This window comes from Vulpes vulpes, chromosome 7 (assembly GCF_048418805.1).
Source record: "Vulpes vulpes isolate BD-2025 chromosome 7, VulVul3, whole genome shotgun sequence".
NCBI classification, from domain to species: Eukaryota; Metazoa; Chordata; class Mammalia; order Carnivora; family Canidae; genus Vulpes; species Vulpes vulpes.
In genome coordinates, this window is record NC_132786.1 from 59,130,791 (window position 1) to 59,151,647 (window position 20,857).

Sequence of the window (20,857 nt, forward strand, 5' to 3'; positions counted from 1 at the left end):
TAAGAAAATCCCCAGTGCTGAAATGGGGCAAGTGTCTGCAGGTCTGTGGGTGTCATTCAGGGCTGGTTGTCAACTGGCACTTCTCACAACACCTCAAGTCTGCTGAACATCTCGAGCGTGGCCCACCACACTCCTTCCCCCACTAACAACTGCCTCAAAACCAGGAGTTGAAAACATGCACATTAAACACCTCAAAAAATAATACGATGACATAGACCCATGCAAGCATAAGCCCTGACACCCACCGGCTATACAACTTTTGGTTAATTATTATATAGGTATTTTTTCCCTGTAAAACAGAGGTTATTTATGCAAAGTTTGTTTTCACACCTTAAGAATGGCTTCAGCATAAAAGTTTAGTTTACTTAAGAATAGTTCACAAAAAATTTTATTCAACTAAACGAATGTTACTGAATTTGTCTATGTTTTTTCAAGAATGGTAGTTTTTCTTCTCCTTTGTAGTACGAGATACGATTAATTAAGGCATTAGGACTTGAAGAAACTGACCTTACCCAACAGTCCCTGGTGCAGATTGATTACCTCCTCATTTTTTTTTAATAGCTAATTTAGCAGTGACAAGAATGACCTGCCCGTCCAGTCCGTTATGGAGAAAGTTTGTGTTTACCAGAGCGGGGCCGTCCAGGAGCAGTGCGGGCATTAATCCATTGCACCTTCTCATTGTTCGGGGGTCAGGCAGGCTGCATGGGGCTTAGGATCATTGATGCGGGATTACAGTAGGTGACGGGCAGAAGGATAGGCCGTCTGCCAACTGGAAAAAGTAAGAGTTAGTTGTAAGATCTTAACGCCTTCAAGAGAGATCATTAGGTTCCTGTAGGAGTTCAAGACTGATCTCAGGGATGCTCATACCCGCCCTCTCCTTTTTAAACTCTGGACTCTGATCAGCACTCATAGCCCACCGGGTGAAGCTCGTCCTTGCTGGCATTCATCCAAGGTCCTTTCCAACTAGATTTAAAATGTATTGGATTCAAGAACCAAACCGTGGACCTTCTGTGGATCCTCCCTCTGCCCCCCACGCCCTGCTCTAAAGCCTCCTAGAAGCCTTCATGATCTCAGAGCTCATCCTTTCTCTTCAAGTTTGAGAAACTTCTACGTTAGTTCTAGTGCCCAAGGTTTTTTAAACCAAGACTTCTTCTGTCTCTCCGGCTCCCAAATTCGTCAATAATCTCCACACAGGCTAGATATACAGGCAAACCTCCATAATGAAACGCGGTCAACGTTTTTAGAGTACTAAGCCGTAAAGTACATGTCAGAGAACCCTCTATCGTTGTTTTCCTAGGAGTCTGTGATCCTTGGGCACTTGGTCTTGGTAACTAGTTATCTGACCTTCCAGGCCACCTGCTCAGTTAACCTCCGAGTTCCAGAAAGCAGTCTTCATATTAGCCCTCAAAAGTGACTTAGCTCTAGCAGATAGCCGTGGCGATCTGGTAGATACATTCTTTTAAAAAATATTCCAAGTCTCAGTCTGAAAAAGTGTGATATACAATTCAGGTCACAGAGTTGAATATTGAGAGCCAATAAGTAGGGTGAATAATGCTTGAAGATAAATACAATTTCTTTAGCATGACTATGTACCAATTATTTATCTGAAGATCTATTTGCAACTAAACATAAAAAGGTGCTGTGATTGGTGTCGGCAGGAAGCGTACAAAAAATTGCCAAATCTGTTCCGAATTGCTCATCCCTAAACCGTGTGCAGCCAATTGGCAGGAGCAAAAACAGAATGTGTGATTCTTTTCTGTTTCCACGCTGGAAGTCAGCAAAGGGACACCCATGGCTGGATTTCTGAGGTTGCTTGGTTTTTCAAGTAACCTGCACACGTATAATGTCTTCTTGGTCTTTGTCTTTTGTCCTCCTAACAAAATATGCAATTGTAGTAAATTGTGATTTACGGTTGAGGGTCATTGTTGGTGGTGGTCATGTTCTGTGAAGCCCGGCCAATGTCGGATTAGGAAACCTTGGACTCCTACGGTAGATCGAGGCTGCCTCCTCACACTCCCTGGCCACACGTTCTCACCGATGGACCAGTCCACACTCTTGTCTTATGAGTGTTTCTGTTTATCAAAAACTTACTTAGTTTGCGCTGCTGATTCCCTAACGTTGGAATCCATACCTCCCAGACTATAGCTAGTGCCTGAATGGAACCTACCTAACAGGTCTATTTTCTCCTTGAGGCTCACTGTAGCTTTCTTGAGCTTAGGGAAAATAGGGTACTGCACTCTGCTTGGAGGACATTTTTTTAAATGATTTCATTTATTTATTTGAGAAAGAGAAAAAGCATGAGCAGGGAGTGGGGTGGGAGCAGAGGGATAAACAAACTGCCTGCTGAGCAGGACGCCGATGTGGGGTTCCATCCCAGGCCCCAGGATTGTGATCTGAGCTGAACCAACTGAGCCCCGCAGGTGCCCTGCTTGGGGGTCATTTTAAAGAAAAAAAATGAAAAAAAAAATGAGACCACATAGACCACCAAAACCACTTGTTTACAGAATGAGAACCAAGAAGGCAAAGCCTTGTCGCGTTTTTTTTTTAATCTGGATTTTATTTTATTTTTTAAATATTTATTTATGTATTCAGAGAGAGCAAGACAGAGGCAGAGACACAGGGCAGAGGGGGAAATCAGGCTCCTTGCAGGAAGCCCGAAGCGGGACTCAATCCTGGGTCTCCAGGATCACACCCCGGGCTACAGGCGGCACTAAACCGCTGCGCCACTGGGACTGCCCGCATTGTCGCCTTTTTAACCTCAGCTGGAAACATGTACATCTGGGGACTCAAGTTTTTCCTCCCTCAGCACGTGTCCAGGGATGGCTGCAAAGGTGCTTCAGTGTTGGATTTAGGATTACAAATCCATGTCAGATTAGGCCAATTCACAAATAGGGAATCTGTGAATAATGAGCATTGGCGTAACTAGTGAAAGTCCCTGACCACATTTCCTACCTGGGACTGTGTGTGTCTCTATGTGCATTTATGGTAGGGTTGTCATGGACCATTCGGACAACATAACATGCTGAAAACCTGAATACAGCAGAGTAGGGCTGAAATTTGGAAAGCATCCATATGACATGGGATTAGCAAGAAGTCATTGGGATGCACAGTTAGGATAGCCTGTGGGGTCATAGCAGACTGGTGAGGAATCAGATGAAAAATTGCACTTTCTGCAAAATACAGCTTCAAGTCATCTATCAGACGTTATTAACACATGATTTAGGAGAAGGTTAAAGAGGAGATGCATAACTTGCATACCTAGTGCTTCTTAAATGCGCACATTTTTGAGATTAAAACAACAACCATTTCTTTGATGCCTCACAATTTTGTGGGTGACCAGTTTGGGCAGAGCTCAGCCAGGGGCCTCTGTAGCCCTTGGCACTGAATGGAACCTCACGGTGGCGTTCCGACAGCACAGGGGATCCGTAGGGCCCGATGACTTCACTTGCTTCTGATGCTTGGTTTGAATGGACGGGCACCTGCGCTCATCTGGAAGCGCTTACAAGAGAGGCTTCCTAAAGGCTCACGGACAAATGATGTGGGATTTTGTATCGTGTAGCCTTGGAAAACCCAGAATACCACTGTACTTGGTCCAGTAACTCAGAACAGAAAACAAGACTGGTTTCAAAGGAAGAGAAATTTGATCCTCCACTGCAGAAGTAGCAAGGAGGGTACCTATTTGGTTGCCCTTTCAACCCTTTAAAATCCCTGTAGTTAGCATATTGTGTTTCTGTTGACTTCTGTATCCAGAACTAATTGTTGAGCAACACATTTGTGTTAATTTTTTTAAAGATTTATTTATTTATTCATGAGAGACACACAGAGAGAGGCAGAGACACAGGCAGAGGGAGACGCAGGCTCCATGCAGGGAGCCCGATGCAGGACTGCATCCCAGGACCCTGGGGTCACACCCTGAGCCCAGGCAGATGCTCAACCGCTGAGCCACCCGGGCACCCCTATTTTAAGTTTTAAAACAAATTAGATCACACTGGTTTGCTCATTCATGTTTATTCACTTAATCTAATCACCTAGTACAGTAACTAGAATAAGGGAAATACACTTTTTGATATGCAAATACATTATCATTCCCTTTGAAAAGTCTAGAAAAAAACACATAATATAACAGCCTTAATGTCAGTTAGAAAAGAAAGAGTTTTAATTCACATGTGTATTATTATTGATCACTATTATAATTGATAAAGTTGATTAAATTTCAACGTTTTATTGCTGTAAAAATGAGAGATCAAAACATTTCGACTAGGCTTTTTGTTTCTGTTTTTTTTTTTTTTAATTTTTTTTTTTTATTTATTTATGATAGTCACACAGAGAGAGAGAGAGGCAGAGATACAGGCAGAGGGAGAAGCAGGCTCCATGCACCGGGAGCCTGACGTGGGATTTGATCCCGGGTCTCCAGGATCACGCCCTGGGCCAAAGGCAGGCGCCAAACCGCTGCGCCACCCAGGGATCCCTTGTTTCTGTTTTTAACTTCTAACTGAAGCTATGAATGCTAAAAAATCCATGTTGTAAACAGAATGGGTGATTCTATACAGTAACTTCTTTTCAAATACTTGGGGTAATTGTTATGAACTATATTGTGTTAACGGGTCAATATCTGGAGCCTCTAACCATTGAATGCCATATATTCTGCTGCACTTAAAATTATTGTCTGGATAAGATAACTACATGTTGTAGTCACAGTGGACAAACCGGGGGGAGGATTCTCGAGTCTTTCAAAAGATTTTCAGCCATGAAGGGAAAAATAACAATTTAAGTGAATGAGAAAAAAAATAAGTTAATCAAAGAGAGGGAAGCAAATAAGATCAATTTTTACTGCAACACAGTGTGCTTTGCTGCAACCCAGGAAATCTGTAAGTAGGAAACAGATTCCTGAGTTTTTTCTTCACCGTCCAACTTTCTCCCATGGGTAGGTGTCAATTACAGAGGCTACTTCAGTTTTATACCCAAGGAATACACTTTAGTAAAACATTAATAAAACCAGTGCAATAGTCAAAACCGTAGAGAATACCTGTCTGGTGTCTATCATGACAATCTGTCTAGTTTTGAATGTTTGTAAAAGTAATCTACACTTACTGAAAATACAAAAATCATGAAATTCTGTATTATGTAGTGATAGTTTTTGCCAGGCTTGCATTGTGCCCCCTTTCCTGAGCCGATGGCTGGCCAGATAAGCCGGGGACACACTGTAGGGCAAGGAAGGGGGTGCCCGCGTGGGGGCTGTGGTCTCCACCTGCCTCTGCCACACCCGCCAGCCCGTGTAGACTGTGCAGAGCAGCACCTGCAGCACCAATCCCCACGTTCCCCTCAGGGCGTGTCCCGCCCTCCTTCTTGGGCCTGCCAAGCACAGGCCCCGCTCCCCCTGGAGTGGTGTTGCACCCGGGGTCCCACAGTATGTGCTCCCGCGCCTCCGTCCCCTCGGTGTCCTGCGCACGGGGACTGCACACTGTCCCCACCCCAGGACCCCCTCTGTGCCTACAGCGAACGTGCTCCGCTCTGTGGCTGCTCCGTTCATCGGTTCAGAGACTCTGGGGCTCTGAGTCTGGGACTCAGCCTTGGGCTGTGAGTGATGGTGCCGTGCACACTGGGGCTCACGGGTGCACATGTGTGCCTCACTCTGAGGGCGGAGTGAGGAGTGGACGGGCTGACTTACGGGATAACTATGCTAAAAATGACCCAAATCCCTAGAGAGGATGATCACAAGAATGTGCTGTGCTATATTCACGCAAAGGAATCGCACACAGTAAGACAAACAGAAGAAACACAGCTACGCGTAACGGGATGAAAAGGTGTCACAGAAAATTTTGAGGAAAAACGGAGTGTCATACTTCTTGCGGTGTTCACTTTGCCTGTGGATCTAAAACAGACACAATAAAGCTGTAGATTTTAGGGATAACCATAGAGGTGGTAAAAGGATCTTTATTAAACAAAAAAGTACCTTTTATTAACAAGGAACTGATTTAAAATTCAGCATAACAGGCCCTTTTCGGGAATCTCAAAGGATACAGATTTAGGATATTCACATTATTTTGTGTGAATACACAAGTGTTTATAATTATTCATTATGCTCCATGTGTATGCACTCTTCTAGAGGTGGAATATATCTCATATGGTTTTAAATTCCAAGTTGCATGCCCTGCATCAAGTTGCAAGTTTCTAGGTTTTTTTTTTGTTTTTTGTTTTTTGTTTTTTTGCCATTTTTAACCTTTGGCTCAAACATCTTAAATTATGTCCCAGTTTTCATGTCTAACAACACACTTCATCCGAATGACTGAGACTCCAGTCATCTGGAAAGGGTAAAAGATTTCATGCCCCTCTAAGGACACAACAAAGAAACATGGACACAAAAAATCGGATATGTGTGTCAGATTTAATTTTAAGCAATTAGTGGACAGAAGGGGATAAAACAGATTACAGATGGATGGAAGCTTCCACTTTTTTTCTTTATTTCTTAAAAATTTAACTTGTCTTTATATTGAGCACAAATAATATTTGTCTTCTATTAAGAGAGATTTACTTTTGAACTCCAAATCTTACAACATTCTGAATAAAAATTTACATTATCTCAACAACATGCAATCTGACTTTCCAAAAGGCAATTAAGAATGTCAGAAGATGGGCACCCAGGTGGCTCAGCCGAATGAATGTCTGATTCTTGATTTTGACTCAGGTCATGATCTCAGGGTCGTTGGATTGAGCTTCATGTTGCATTCAGTGCAGAATCTGCTTGAGATTCTTTCTCCTTCTCTCCCTCTGTACACATCCCTGTCTCTTCCTTTCTTAAAAAAAAAATGTCAGAAGATACAATCAAGTCAATGACACAAATTTATCAGTCTTCTACCATTTGCCTGAGAAGATCAAGATGAAATATATATATACATAGTACGAGCCTCAGCAATCAGGCAACAAAAAGAAATAAAAGGCATTCAAATTGGCAAAGGAGAGTACCGGTGCCCACGTGTGTGCACACAGGACCTCATGGGCCTGGACGCATGTACACACCAAGGAAGAACGTGTGGTTGGAGGTATGTCCTGTGTGTGACACCTGCCTCCAAAGTCATAGATATGAGGCCACAGTGGCCTGGGGACGTCTGGAGGAAGCACCCGATAGCATAATCCCTGTCCCACAGGCAAAACGCAGACCATCTCCAATGGGCACAACGGCTTCTCCTGGGTCAAACTGGGGAAGACTGGAGAGTCGTGTCTGAACCCGGGCGTGTGTCCAGGCTGGGGCCCTGCTGCACACAGTCCTTCCCTGGGGCCTGTGGACAGGGGTGCGGTTGTGTCCCTGTGTGCACAGGCCATTGCCTGCAGGGAGGGGGGGAAGCCGTCGGCAGCCGAGCGCTACCCCTGCAGCTTCCTCCAGGAGGGGGTCAGGGAGGGGGTCCCAGGAAGTGAGGTCACTTCCATGTCACAGAGCCCAATGGAACTTGGAACCCCCGTAACCAGGCACCCGCATCCAGTGCAGCCCCAGCTCAGGCTCACTTGGCTGGAGTCATCCACTAGTGGAGGATGTTCTCTTGCTGTCTTCCCACCTCTGGGGGCTCTGGCTCCCAGGAACCCCGAGGGGGCCGCTTGTTCCAATGCTGTAGGCTTTGGCTCCAGCATAAAAACCAACGCCTCAGGGCGGTTATCAGGAGGCGCCCTCAGGTAACACAGCACAGGCCAGGCTGGGCCCCCTGTGCCAGCCCTCCTGGGAGCCCCATCCCCTCCTCCTCAGTTTCAGGGAACCAGGGATCTGTGGGCAGGTCGCAGCAAGGCTGGGGGACTCTGCATGGTGGCAGGTTCCCCGGGGATCCCTTCAGGGTCACCCTGATGTCACGGTGGGCAGGGGGGAAACAGGGCTCCTGAGGTCCTCTTACCCACCCCCGAGTCACCCCGAGGCTCTGGAGCCGCATCCCTTTGCTCTCCCCGGGGGAGGTGGGTGCTGCCTGCGATGTGGTGTGTCTGGGTGGAGGCAGCTGGGGGTGGGGCCCAGCCTAGGGGCCAGACCGGGTGCTGAGACCTCCTGCCTGGATGCCGGGCACTGTCTCCACAGAGCTCCAACCAGGACATGGGGCGCGAGCTGGAGGAAGGGGTCGTCTGCCCCACAGCCTCCAGGAGCAGGGAGGTGCCCTGCGCAGCTAACAGAGGCAAGCGCGGGCTCAAGGTGAGTGCATGGGCTGGGCCCGCCAACACCTGGGGCCCCGATGCGGCAGGAAGGACCCCGGCTCCCAGAAGCCAGCCTGCTACCCCCTGGGATCCCCTACACTCCTGCTCCCACTTGAATCTGGATCCCCTCTTCCCCACACCTGACCCCCCATGGCCCTGCCCCTGCCTGGGCCAGATGCAGAGTCCCTGCACACAGATGTGTAGGAACATCAGAATAGAGCCTTCAGGGGAGGCCTGGTCGCCCGGGTATAAGCGCCTGCCGTCCCCCAGGCCCTGATCCCGGAGCTCCGGGTCCGAGTCCTACCTGGGCTCTCTGCACGGGGCTGCTTCTCCCTCTGTCTGTGTGGCTGCCTCTCTCCGTCTCTGTGTCTCTGTGTCTCTTGAGGTCCTTGTATTGATCCAAATATTCTGAACATTTATCCTCTAAGATTGTTTCTTTATTGGATAGTTTGTCCTGTTTGTGTAAGACACAGGCAGGGAGCTTGAGTGGGAGAGGGAGCCCCAGCTCCTCAAGCCCACTGGGCCCCCAGCGCAGGGCCTGCCGGGGCGGGATCCCAGGCCTCCCGGGCGGCTCCCTGCAGGCTGCATGTCCCCTATGTCCCACCTCAGGGTGCCGGGGCCTCGGCTGGGAAGGGGCGTCCGATCTGCCCAACCAAGCCCAGCCGGACGGAGCTGCTGGAGCACGAAGACCGACAACTGCAGCTCGCCTTGCAGCGCAGGGACGTCATCTCCATTTGCAACTTCTTAGACGATTATCGTGGATTCGCCGCCACAGACGAGGTGCTGGACCTGCTGTTCACCGAGTGAGCACCTGCCCCTCTGCAGCCCAGGGCTGGGCCACCTGCTGGTGGGGAGGCTGGGGATGGTGTGAGCATCCCGGCCTCGGGCTGCTCTCCCGCCTGGAGCAGGGTCACCCAGGCCCTAGCGGGGTCCTGGAGGGCATACCCGGGCCTGGCTGGTGGCAGGTCGGCCAGAGGGGCTGTGCCTGTGCTCAGCACCCGTCCTCCTCCACCGTGTCCAGGCCTGTGCCTCCTCCTCTTCCCCCCCGCCCGCCCCGTTACTTGGGTCCTGAGCTGGCCTGTTTCCCCATTGAAAGGGAGGTTTGAGAATCCATCGGGGGTCTGTGTCCTGGGGCAACCAGACTGGGGGACCCTGGGATGCCACGGGGCCACTTGGATATGGGCCATGGGCCTAGCCGGAGCCCTTTTATGCTCAAGCCTTCAGGAGGCTCCACAGGTGCGGGGGCTTCTCCAGGAGCTGCCCGCGGCCCCATGCAGAGCTGACGGCCCCCAGGGATGCCGCCTACTTGAGGGTCAGAGAGTGACAGCCCCCATGATGAGAGGTGGTGTCCACAGGACGACTCATGGGATCCCCTGCCCTCCTTTAGGTATGGGTGCATCGTAGCTGCATGTGCTGACAATGATGCGGTCCTGCAGGGCTGGAAACTGTGAGTGACTCCGTCTCCTGCAGGAGGGCCTTCCTTCTCCAGGAGGGCAGTGAGGGGGCTGTGTGGCGGGGGGGCTGCACCCTCACCCCATATATCTGCAATTCCCGTGACAGGGTAAAGGTCTAAGGCCCCTTCTGGAAAACAGCAAAGGAGATCCAGGATGGGGTGCGGGCTTGCTGGGAGGCACTGGGACCCCTAAGGAGACCTACTCCATTAGCATCCCAACCTTCTCTCTGCCCCACACCTGGGACTCAGAACAGAGGGGGTGGGGAGCTTCACACTCCCCTATCTGGTGGAACCTGGACCCGGGTGCACAGGAGGTGCTCAAGAGGGCCGATGAGGGCTCCTGGACCAGGCAGCCCCCACCCCGTGGGAGAAGGGAGATTAGAGTCAGGGGAAGGACAACCCAGGGGCCCCTCGGGAGGGAGGCAGCACAGAGCCACAGGAGGGAAGGTGGCGGTTCTGGGCGGCTCCTGGCAAGGCCTGGCAGGACACAGAGCCCGAGCCCTCCTGGCTTGGAGCCTCCCAGAGGCACAGTGTGTGCAGTGAGGGCAATGACAGGCCTGACGCCCCCCGTCCCCGGACGTCTGCCGCTAGACTCTAGGGGCAGGTGGGCAGGATCTAGGCTGAGGAGGGAGCCCCGCTTCCCCAGGAGAGATGGTGATGGTCACCCCGCTCGGTGTGGGCTCCCCGCACAGAGGCTGCGTGCCAGCCCCTCCTCGGGGAGCAGGCCAGTGGCAGGCAGGACCGCCAGGTGGCAGGGGGAGGAGGAGCAGGACTGGCCCCGACAGCACCACGTGGGAGGCCGGGGCCCCAGGTCCTGCAGGGCTTCCCCGGGACACCTGCATGTGACAGAACCCTGTCTTCTGATGCCTGTGCCCGCCTGTCCCTCCCCAGGGCCATCTCCTGCATGCTGGAAATATGGCTGGATTATTATCGGGACGACTTTTGTCAGCTCCCAGAATTTCCCTCGCTTATGAAACTTCTGCAATTCCTAAGACAGCACATGCCAGGCTCAGACGTGGAACTCCGGGCCCAGGATTACCTCCAGCAATTCAGATGCCTCCATGCAGCGGAGCCAGAGGCTGGGGGTGAGGACGCCTAGGGGTGGCCGAGCTGGGGATGGGGGGGGGCCGAGGATCCAGACTCCATGCAGCTTGGCCAGGAGCAGGGGGTGGGCTCACACCTCACCCCACGGGCTGCAGGCTGGGGACACCTCCCAGGGCTCTTGCCCTCACACACGTTGAGAGGTGGGAAGCGTGGCCTTGACTTGGGAGGGACGTGGAAAGTCCTGATGGTGATACTTTGTCTTCTTGGAGCTACAGCTTCGGCCCAAGGAAAACACCCTGAAGCTGAGGAGTGCGCCCCAGCTGTGACGGTGGGGCCTGCTGCCCCGTTGGGGCCTGAAGGGATCGAGGCCGTCCTGGCAGCTGGGGCTGAGGGCTCGGCCCACACTGAGGCGCCCGTGGGCAGGCGAAGCCCCTGCAGATAGTGGTCACTGCTCTAGTTCACTGCTCTGCTCTGGAGGAGCCCCCTGCACCCGTGGCCACCCCAGAGGAGGAGCAGGCCCCGGTGCCTGCCATCGGGGTCCTCAGAGTGCCAGAGCCACCACCTGCCGCAGAACAACTGGCATCGACCCCTGAACAGTCCCCTGACCACCTCGGGAGCCCGCCCCAGCTCCCACCATGGGGCTCGTGATGGCTGCAGCCCAACAGAGGCTTGCCCTCCCCTGACATTTCACTGTTTCTATATTTTGAGTTTTCCTTTAACCTGTATAATGGCGTATGAGTTTTATTGTAATAAAGGATAATTTAACTTCACACAAAATTGATTCTGATGCTTTTAAATGATACATCGTTGTACTTTAGGTCTTGTCACACTGTGCCAGGCCCGGAGCCCAGGGCAACGGGGGACACAGCCCAGGATCTGGTGCTCCCCTGGGACACGCAGAAGCTGGGAGGACACAGGACAGCCAGGTCACTCCTACCGCTGGACCCAGAGCTGTGCAGATCACGCCCCGACCCCAGAGTACTCAGGCCCCTGCGCACTGGGAGCTGTGGTAATTACTGTGGGAGCTGACTCAAGGGCTGCACAGCTGGCCGCCACCACTGTGGTTGTCCCTCCAGGTGTCACCCTGTACCTGGGCCTGAGCAGGGGCCTCACAGGATAAACAACTCCCACTGAGCCATACACCTGACAAGGAGCGGGGCAGCTCCCCAGGTACACACACCTGAGAACCGGCACAGCAGACCCCTCCCCCAGAAGACCAGCTAGACGTTCAGGGAAAACCCAGTTATTGACCAAGCAACACTGGAAAGTTCCAGGGGAAGTGGAGGGATTTACAGTGTATAGAATCAAGGATACTCCCCCTTCTTTTTTTTTCTGTTTCTTTCTGTTGTTTCCCCACCCTCCTTTTTTATTCTTTCTCCTTCTTTTTTTTTTCTTTTTCCTCTTTTTCCAGTACTACTTGTTTTTGGCAACTCCAGAGTGAGCAAAATAACTAGAAGGAAAAACTCACCTCAAAACAAAGAATCAAAAACAGTCCTCTCTCCCACAGTTGCAAAATTTGGATTTACAATTCAGTGTCAGAAAGCGAATTCAGAATCACAATGTAAGAATATGGCATCCCTAGCTCTGTTTCCACACTTCCATCTCTCTCTAATACGATTCCTATCTACAAAGATTATGAAAGTTTTGATGAATGTGATTTTCTCCCTAGTTGTGAGCTGGAATCTACAACAATAGAAATCCAGTGGCTGGTTTCATACTTCTTGGGAAGATATATCTTGTGAATCTCTCCTTCCTACATGAGTATATATCCTAATCCACTGTGTATTTGCCTAATTTTCACTGTTCCCTCTGGAAATGCCACAGCCATATGCTTTATATCCTCTTGTTTCAGTTGGTGTTTGTTGTCGGCTTGTGCTGTTTGTAAACATCATGGCTTTTGTGTTTGAATGTGCAGGAAGGAATGCACTGGGCTGAGCTTGTGGTCTGAATGTGTCAGTATGTCTTGTTCAGCTTACATAATGGGCAGTGTCTGCTGAAACATTTTTGAATGGATGAGACAGTTATTTCTTACTTGTGACCATGATCAGTTCCCTTGGACAAGGAGGTATCGTGGTGTGCTGTAGAAACTGTAATGGAAGAGAGGTTTCTGAGAATGCATAAATCTTAGAAAAGGGGGAACCACAGTCTATTTCTCTTCTTTGCTAAACAGAGGCCAAGCAATACATGAGCATTTTTCCAGCCATCGATCACTGACTTGGCTCAAAGGGAGGTGGCCCTGCTGGTCTCTTGATGTTCAGTCTGGCCCCTAGAATGTGAGAAGATAAATGTGTCTATTATTAAGCCACCAGGTTTTTGGTAATTGATTATGCATCCGCAGAAACAAAAAAAGAGTCGTAACCAAGATGGCCTTTATCACATTTCATTTTGTAACGCGAAGAATTTAAATTGACATATGGATTTCAAGTCTGGATTGAAGTCATCCAATGATATCAGATTTATTATTGTTGACTTGATCTTAATTGAGCAGACTTTGGTAAAATGGAAATCGGTGCACTGCACGTGAGCCATGAAGGAAAACTCCACAGAAAAATCAACAAGTATCAGTCAACTTGTGGAAATTTTGTTATCTAACATTTTCCTCCTGGAATTACATCTGCATTCACACAAGCCCGTGCACACACACACACATGTAGTGTTTAACATGGACCTCATGGGGACACCCATTAGCAACCCTTCAGCTCCCTGCATGATTGCGGCTGGCACCTCCTGCATGACCTTCTGCTCTGTGTTCCACCCACACCTGATGAAGTCCATACACCTGCCTTCAGGATCCCCAGAAGTCACAAGAGGGAGTCTTGCACGGAGCTCTCAGACCAGCAGGGAGCGCCACTGGCCAGCAGAAGCATTCCCTAGTTTTCCAGGAGGACTGGACATTGTGCAGTTGCTCAGGCTGGTAAGTCTGCCTCTCCATGCCTTGGGCTGCGGCGTGGGCATTTCTTGGGGCCCCGAGGGGACATGAATACTTGCAGAGGATGTGACGGGCTTAGGATTCCCTTCTTTGACTCCAGTTTTGGCGTTGCTGGGCCCTGAGCTCTGAGCTAAGTTACAAAATGTTGAGGGTGCTCAGGCCCCTGCTAATTTGTTTTCCAGTATTTTTGGATTGCAAGAGCACTTCCAGGGCACCCAAATGGCATTAGAATTTAATGCTGGCAAGGAGGGTTGTGTGAGTCTCCCAGGTCTACAGGGTATGGTGCTGATCTCTGGACGGAACGTGTACATTTTTCTAGGATCTGCCAACCTGGGGACATTATCCACTTGGCTTCCCTGCCCTCATGGAGGGTATATGCCTCAGGAGAGAAATGTGGAACATGCTGAGAGGGTTTCTGCATGAAAGGAAACCAAGCAGTGGAGTGGGAGAACTGTAGCCTCGTTGTGTGAAATCTTCTGCGGAACAATTAGAAATGGTCTCCACATATCGGACACTCCTCTTGAATAGAAAATGTAGTCGGTGTTTTATAGCAACAACCCATGAACAATCCATAATAATAGACATAACAGTAAAAGTAATAATCAAGAGCAATGTAATGATAGGAGGATGATCACAATGACTTTAACGCTATTAAAACAATTAATACTGTCAATTCTACTACAACGAACCAAAAAGTGGGGAGATTCCCGTACATATTTCTCAAATCCTTGTCAAATGACAAAGTATCAGGATCTTCTTCCTGGGGTATCTCAGGCCCTGAGCCCTATGCTCTCACCAAGAAAATTTTTTGATAAGGCAAAAACAGGCAGCCTGTGGCATAGAAAGTCAAACCAACTAGGTCCAGGTCATTGGGGATGTTGGGAACTTGTGTGCATATCCCATTGGGGGGGCTTCAAAGAATGGAGGTGGAAGGAGGGCTGTCTGGGGCTGGCCAGCCACATGATACCCATCAGATTTCAAGTATTTGGCCAGCCCTGAGTGCATGCAAAGAAGGCAGGGGGCAGACCCACAGCCAGTGTCCATGAACCATGCTATGACTCCCAGTAAACCCCAGCATTTTCTTAGCCTTAGCATCCCATTGCCTTTCACCACCTCTTCCATCCAACTACTGGAGGTCCAGGTAACCATATTTGCATATAGAGGCTCTGGGCTGTTGGAGTGTGAGCCTCTGTCAACCAGACCAGCAGGGGTGACAAAGGCCAGCAGAGGAGTTTCATACTGCTTTTGAGTGAACCTAGAAAGTGCTGAAGTTGCTGGAGTAGGTGGGCAGTCACCACCCAGTGCCTTCATAGGCAAGTTCCCCCTTTTTGGAACAAGGAGAGGACTTTAAACATTTCCAGGGACTCAAGTTGGCTGAGTTTGCCCAATGGTGGTTCCCTGACGCTGAGCTGAAGTACAAAATTCTAAGGATATTTGGGCAGGTGTCAGCTGAAACCCTTCCAGGAAGAAAGACAAGAGCTGCTCCTTGTTTCCCAAGTAGACTCAAAAACATTTGATGATCTGGACATCCAAGAACAAAATCCCTATGTCTTGCAGCTCATCACAGGAGTTTTCTGGGCTTACAGGAGCTCTCATAAAGTTTTATTAGAGATTCAGTTCGATCACGGGAAGCCTGGTTGGAATCAAGTTTTCACATGATCGGTTCTCAGGGTCTGAGCTGAAGCAGATAATTCTGAGGATGCTTCAGTTCAGGATAACTTTCTCCATTATCTTCACGGAGGCGAGTGATCCCTGGGCCCCCACGTGTTCTTTAAAAATTTTGTGGAGGTTCTGGGGGACCAAAAATGCCCGGAAATGGCCGCAGCTTGCTATGTAGAGAGGGTTTCTGGGAGGGGTTCAGAGGGAAAACCAGGCATAGCCCAGTTAACTCCCTGAAATGAGGATGCAGTAGAGATGGAGGAGATAAAAAGAGAAGGTAGAGCTACTTGGGGAGGGAACCTAGCTCCATGAATAGGGACCAGCAACCCCAACTGTCAAAGTAGACAAGCACATCTCCCCACCCCTCTCCCCTACCCCCAGTCCTTTTCCCCTGGGTGTTCAGGCACAGCCGAGGTCAGTGCTTGCTTTGGAAGTGCTGCTGTCTAGAGAGCGCTACAGAGTTCCTGTCCTGCTCAACGTGACATTCTCCCCAGGGCTCATTCTTTTCTCATTTTTAATATATCTGATTTTGTTTCCCCTTTTTCTGTGTTTCAATCCGAACCTCTCTGCCTATTGTTCGACCCTCTTAAAAATTCCAGTCTGATCAGGTATGTCTATCAATCTCTTCATCTTGTAGAACTCTGTCTCAGAGATTTCTGAGGTGTCACAACCAATATTGTTGCCAGCTGTGCATGTTGCTCACTGGCACGTGGAGATGTCTCTTGGCTCTCATCCTGGGATTCCCACAAGAGTGTTCTCTTGAGTTTTCCACTAGTTTCCTATTGTCACTGTAGTGAATTACCATACACTTAGTATCTAAAAACAACAGAAAATATTTCTTTTTTTTTTTTTTTTACAGGTATGGAGGCCTAAATCCTACAATGAGTCATCTTTATAGTAGCATGGTGGTATCTCACTGGAGAAACCCCTGTGGATTCTCTATGTTTCTTACATACTTCATTGTCTCATTTGATGAATATACTTTGCTGCATTTTTCACAATTGGCCTTGGTTCTTTAAAATCAAGTAACTTTGCCGAGTAAAATTATATATGGAGAAAATATAGAAGTGATGTATACAGAATTGTTTCATTGAAGATCTAGTAGGTTCCTTGAGAATAGAGAGTGTGCCCCATTTGTCCATATGCCTGCAATGTGTGTTAATAAAAAACTCCAGGACCACCTTCATCATTACTCTTCCCCCATTTTGAGTTACTACCTTTGGTAATTAAGCGCTGTTGTTACCTCTGTGTTTACTTCTTACATTTCAGCAAACCCTCGGTTTTTGTTCATCAAAACAAATGAATAAATATCCTACCTCAAGTGTAATAATATCACTTATTCCTCCTTGAATATCCTAGGCCAGGACGTTTAGATATTGGCTGTTCTCTTTTATACTTCCAGTTATTTCCTTGGTCAAAAGCAGGGAGTCTGATGCAGGCTATGGTAAGGCATGGCTGGACAGGATGGTTAAGACCTCTAGTTCCTGTTTCTACCCTTAATGTAGAGGGCACATTCGGTTTGGGAGTCAGCTAGAATCTCAGGAGGAATCCATTTGAGAAGAAAAGAGTTGAAAGGTAACAAGGGGAGCCAAGGGTGGAATAAAGTCATAAAAAATGAGTTAAGCTCCAAAGATCAGTTGTACGGAGCTAATTTTCTTAGACTCAGTTTTCCTTATAAGTAGATCCTTATCATTTCCCTCTGCCTGGGCCCAAGAGCTGTATCATGGCTCTGTCATACTATTATCTCAAAGTCACTAACTGTTGGACAATATAAGCAGAGGAGGTTTGGAGACAAAAAGCACTGTTAGGAAAATGCCCCATTTTCTGTTACCCATATCCTGTTCTGTTTCAGTGATGAAGCACAGATGGTTCTAAACACCTGGAAAGCCCCTGACTGCAGTTCATCCAAGTCCATCTTACCAGACCTAGGGTGTGATGCACACAATCCGAAGGGAGCATTCAGGTACCAGGGAACTATGGTTCTCTCCAACACTGACTATCCCATAGGACGTAGTGGGATGTAGGTAGTGTATGTAGTGGAGACTTTGGCCTATGTGTAGGATTGTCTAAAGTGCTCAGCTTCTCAAACTGAATAAGTCTTTTATAAATTTGTTTTGTGACCTGAGGAGACTTGGTTCAAAAAAGAATAGATTGGCAAAGGAAGATGATCATGGTTCTCATGGGTGAAGGTGTCCATACAGACAGGTGGAAAATGACTTCATTTCAATCCGCAGCTCACCAGACTAGTAGAATGTCTCTGTTTGCATAATGAGGACATTTCAATACCTCCCTACAGGTATCTGGGGACAGGGGTGTCCTATGATAGCAGTCCTGCTTCAAGGGAGGTCAGAGAGTCCTTGTTAGTTTGAATGCTTATGGAAATGGGCAGTTTTGAATGAAAGTAATTGTCAAATGGGAACGTGAGCTATGGACACTTTGGCAATAGAATGGAACAGCAATTTTTCAGTTCAGTTAAAGTGATTTTGACTAGATTGACAAGAAGTTGGTCTGAACGAGGGCAGGGTATTTTGTCTGAGAACTTGTTTCAGACTCTGCTAACTGCCGTGAAACTCAGTCATTCTGTTCTGACTCCCACAGGCTTCCCATCAGCCTGTGGAAACTGCCAAGCTCTATGTTAGTTTGCTGGACATGTATCTTCCAATGAAAGTCTGAGCTTCTAGGGCACCGGGATGGCTCAACAGTTTAAGCATGTCCGTTTGGCTCAGGTCATCATCCTGGAGTCCAGGGATCCAGCCCTGCTTTGCTAAGCAGGGTGTCTGCTTCTTCCTCTGCCCCTGCCTTCCCACTTGTACGTGCCAGCTCTCTCTCAAATTAAAAATTAAATAAATAATAAATAAATAAATAAATAAATAAATAAATAAATAAATAAAAATCTATTTAGGGTCTGAACTTAGGTTCCCCGAGCAAGGTGATGAGCCATTTGTTCACTTCCTCTCAATATCTCCTTTTCAAAAATGCAGGACGGTGAAATACCACTGGGCTCAACAGTAGAACTTCTAGATTTGGGTTCTGAAGCTCCACTCTGGCTTCTAACTGGAAGTGTGGGACACAGAACCAGGGCACATTCACATCTCAGATGCTCCTCTGATCGGTGATCATTAGTTGGCAAACATCACTATGCAGGAGATTTGACTGGACATGTGGTTTTAAAAATTCAGATCTTTAATTGAATAATTCTGAATATGAAAGTGTGAGACTCGGGGACAGACCTCTGATTTTCAAAAATATTCTAGGTGACTAGAATCAACTTTTTATTTTTATAGTTTTTTGAATTTTAATTTATTTATGATAGTCACACACAGAGAGGGAGAGAGAGGCAGAGACACAGGCAGAGGGAAAAGCAGGCTCCATGCACCGGGAGCCCGACTTGGGATTTGATCCCGGGTCTCCAGGATCGCGCCCTGGGCCAAAGGCAGGCGCTAAACCGCTGCGCCACCCAGGGATCCCTAGAATCAACTTCCTAAAAATAGATTTTATATATTTATTTATGATAGACAACAAGACAGAGGCAGAGACACAGGCAGAGGGGGAAGCAGGCTTCCTATGGGGAGCCCGATGTGGGACTCAATCCCCGGACCCCAGGATCATGATCTGAGTCAAAGGCAGATGCTCAACCATTGAGCCACCCAGGCATCCCGAGGTGACTAGAATCAATTTGGATCTGGAAACACTGATTTATATTACCTCCAAGGCCACTTCTAGCTCTAACATTTTAACATTCTAAGAATTCTTGTGAATCTGAGTGTGACACTTATACTTAGTTTTATGATTGAACAACAAACACGGTGTGTGTGTGTGTGTGTGTGTGTGTGTATAGGCATTATATGCAGCATGAAATGTAGAATGATATCCAATCCCTAATCTAGGTAAATGAGAACAATGTTAGAGAGAAGGGAGGAAAAGTTATGGCACAATTTGCACATACTGGGGAATAATCTATGTACATTTATGCTGTCAGGGAATTGTGTGATTTGTAAGGGAGGATTAGCCGAACAAGTCATTTTTAACTTTAGTGCCTGAGTAAGTGGTAAAACTAATTACTAAGATATAGAATACTAACTGAAGCTCAGTTTTGGAAAGGAAGGGATAAACTGCAATAAAAACCAGTTATTTAGGGGTGCCCATCAGAGATCCAGTTAGGGAAGACCAATGCCCTGTAAAACTTTAGCATGAAGTTAAATTCGGAAATACAGTGTAGGATTTTTATCAGACAAAGCTCATTTAGGTCAACAGAAATCATGCTGGTATTCAGAACACGAAATGTAATGCAAAGGATTGCTACACAGGTAGCAGATGGTCAAAAGTCCACAGAGATTAATAACTATGTGCCTGGAGGAGCAGATGGGAAAGGTGCTCTTAGCGGCAGGGTCCGAAATCCTGGTGTTAGCTACCTACAGCTGGAGGCTGGATGTATGAGTATGGGACACAGCACAGCTGGTGCTCAGACCTCTAAGTCAGGAGCAGCGCATGAATGATGCTTAAGAGTTTAAGGAAGGGGGATCCCTGGGTGGCGCAGCGGTTTGGCACCTGCCTTTGGCCCAGGGCGCGATCCGGGAGACCCTGGATCGAATCCCACGTTGGGCTCTCAGTGCATGGAGCCTGCTTCGTCCTCTGCCTGTGTCTCTGCCTCTCTCTCTGTCTCAGTGAGACTATCATAAATAAAAAAAATTAAAAAAAAAAAGAATTGCTAAACCTATTAAAAAAAAAAAAAGAGTTTAAGGAAGGAGTGCTCCATGACTGGGGCCCAGACAAGAGGGGTGAGGACACCTGCAAACAATGTTCAGACTTTTGAGGAGAAGATATGGCCAAACAGGGGCCACGGAGAACCAGGGTAAACAGCAAAACAGGTTGTGTCCCAGCTGGGCCTCTTAATGGGTGCACCCCCTGGATGCTGCTAGTTCCTTCAAGGGATCTTGCAAGGCTGCTGAGAAAGCCAAAAGGAGTTGGAGCCTGGAGCCATCCATCAGTTGCTGTTGGGGTACTGCTGCCAGAGCTGGAAATGGAAGGGAGAGTCTTCACCCTTCATCTTAATTTCCTGCCTACTGTCATGTCTTGCATTAAAGGGGCTAATGGGGAGCAACTGGCCTCCAGGTCTGGCAGATGCAGTGTGCAGGGCATCCATGCACTGCCATGGAGTGAAGTACAGAACGGAAGCTTGGAGCCTGGAAGGGCTGGTGAGTAGGTAATGCCACATCAACAGGAGAGGCTGAAACCACGGGAGCTCATGGATTTGCTTAGAGACATGTGTAATATGAGGATGGATGAAACCAGGGTGTGTGCAATCCCAGGAAAAGGAGAACATAGGAGAACAGGGAAGGAGAGGAAGAAAGGAGCTGGAAGACTTCTATCTTCGAGGGCAGAGGAGACAGGAATGAAGGAGGAGACAGACCACATTGTGAAATGCTCGAGAAAGTACCAAGGTAACAAAAAATACCAACCATCGATTGCTGAGGGTGCCCCTGGAATCTTTACAAAGACAATGGTGACCGACACATGTCTAAGAAGTCATGGTTTCCTCATTAAGAGAAATCCCAGCAGCATGAAGGTGGTAGAGGATGTTTCTGTGAGTCGAGAAGCAGAGGAAG